This window comes from Helianthus annuus, chromosome 15, assembly GCF_002127325.2.
Source record: "Helianthus annuus cultivar XRQ/B chromosome 15, HanXRQr2.0-SUNRISE, whole genome shotgun sequence".
Classification (NCBI taxonomy): Eukaryota; Viridiplantae; Streptophyta; class Magnoliopsida; order Asterales; family Asteraceae; genus Helianthus; species Helianthus annuus.
In genome coordinates, this window is record NC_035447.2 from 5157239 (window position 1) to 5159703 (window position 2465).

A 2465-nucleotide genomic window follows, 5' to 3' on the forward strand; every position below is an offset into this window, starting at 1 on the left:
GTATCTTAGTATAGGAATAAAAACATCTACACTAGATCATTTTACCAACCAAGATGCCGATTCCTGCTTCGCACTTACCAACCTGGAAGCTCCGGCATAGTCCTTCAACCTGTAAAATTTAAACTCATTCAAAATCTTTCAAACCATCTATTCAAAAACTAGAATGATGCCGATTCCTGATCCACGATTACAAACTTGGGATATCCGGCGTAGTCCTGATGTTCAAGGAAAGAGAATTTCCACCCAAGTCTTTTCAGACTTAAGTGTTTTCAATTCTTGCTCAGTAGGGTTGTAAGTTGCCTTTTTAGTTGCATAAAAATCTTTAACCCCTTTTGCTTTCCCATCAAGCATTTTCCCAAAAATTTTCTTAACATTTCAATTGAAAACTTTCTCGACATCAAACTCATTCTTCTCAAAATAAAACTGATCTGAGATTTCAACTTTACCATTTTTCTGTTTAACCTTCTCAAACTCCAGTGATGGAAATTCATCATCATTCACTGAATCTTTTACCTCAACCTGTGGCTCTTCTGGCTTTGTGGAACCAGATTCATCACCGATTTTCTCAACCATTTTCTTAACAACCCACACTTGGTTGTCTTTTGCTTTCTTTTTATAAAGATTCTTTTTCGAACATTCACTAACTTCATAAGTAGAATTTTCAAAAATTTTGAAGTTTTTGGTTGGTGGTTCAATATCAACAACTTTTTCTTTCAATTTTTCAGAAACTCCCTGTTTTGTCTTGATATTCTTCGGACAATTTGGTGCAAGGTGACCAGCTTCATTACACTTGAAACGAATTCGAGTTTCTTTTGGATGAAAAAACTCCAGTTCCATTTCTCTTCTTTTCAGCAAGAAACTCCTGGTTTGATTGTTTCCAGAAAGGTTGTAAGGTCTAACACTTTAAAAGACACTAATGAGCTTCATGTGACAACATACCAAACGGGTCAAATAATTTATAGGTAAAATTCTGCATTTAACTTCATATTAACTAAGAAAATAGTTACAAAGATTTATAGCCCAAATATTTCATGAAGACCAACCAAGTCTTTAACTACACATTTAACGTCTAACCACTACCGGGTTCATTAACATACAAAAGACCCATTTAAACAAAAACATTTAACCAAAAGTTTAGACCATAACTAGGATCTTCGCGGAAGCGTGCATCAAGAGTGTGTTCGGTCCAAGTAGTGCCATCGATCAATTGCTTTACCTACATACAACCAAACCATTAAACATTTTAAATCTTAAATTCATAGGATATCAAATTATTAGTTGAATCATGGTAAAACCTTTTTAAAACTTCTTTCAACATGAAATTCTCAACTTGGCACATTACCCATTCAACTCATTTAACCCATATCCTTAACATTTTTCGGCTTACACTAACTCATTACAACTTCACGATTTCATCTCCAAGTTATTCACATTTCAATTATATACATACCAATAATATTTTTGTAAGTAAGGGAACTTACCTTTACGGTTGTTTGTTTGCGATCCGGAAGGACTTGAGCTTTCTTCCTTAATCCCTATAATCCAAAATCACATACTTTAAGCTCATGTCATTCTTTTCATTCCGTTATTTACAACTTCAAATTAACAATAAATAAACTTTCAATTCTAACCATTTAACTTTGTAAAATCATTTGTTCATCTCTTTCAAGCATTTTAACAAACACTTGGTGTGCGTACTACTAATTAGGCATAAAGTACAAGTATTATGTGCATAACCTAGCTAGTTCATATCAACAACATCAAGAACACCAATTTCAATCAAAATCTCATACATCCTCCATCCTAATTCAATTTCACATAACAACATCTTATAAGAACATCATCATGCAACATCATTATGCTAATTTATACCAAAATCTCATGTTACATACTACTACCATTCTATTCTAGATGGGTTTTTACTTTTAATCATCAATTAGGTCGAATTCAAACATAATTCAAGTTATATAGGAAGTTTCTAACTCATGTTCATACTAATCTCACATGAATTTCGAGTTTTACTAAAAACCCATTTCATACATAATCATTAAATCATAAAATTCAACATACCTTATGTAGAGAATTCTTAGATGGTTATGAATCTCATCACATGCACAAGATTTTGATTCTTATTCACCTTCAATTGGCTGAATTTCTAGTTGATAGTGAAGAGGTGGGTGTTGTTCTTCCTGCCCTAAATCTCGACACACACACACATACACTCCCCACTATCTGGCTCAATTTTTATTATAACATTCTCATTTACTAACTTTCACATTCAGCCCCTTATGTTTGGCTACTTATCAACTAATTACCCATCCTTTATTCAGACTTCTTTTTCTCTTAGTAAACTTTGTTTATACTACTTAGTTAGTTTTACTAACATGGTAAATAACATGCTATTATTAAAGTCTAAGGTTGCCATTTAATCCTAAGACTTCATACATGAATTTTATATCAAAACA

At 32.7% G+C, this 2465-nt stretch overlaps 1 long non-coding RNA gene across 1 annotated transcript; it reads right to left on the reverse strand.

Moving 5' to 3' along the window:
* Positions 1 to 980: 980 nt before the first annotated feature.
* Positions 981 to 2216, reverse strand: LOC110914688. Its single transcript, XR_002578508.2, has 3 exons — positions 2071 to 2216; positions 1482 to 1535; positions 981 to 1216 (listed from the first exon to the last, which is right to left on the reverse strand). It is a non-coding gene; the product is annotated as an uncharacterized LOC110914688 (long non-coding RNA).
* Positions 2217 to 2465: the final 249 nt, after the last annotated feature.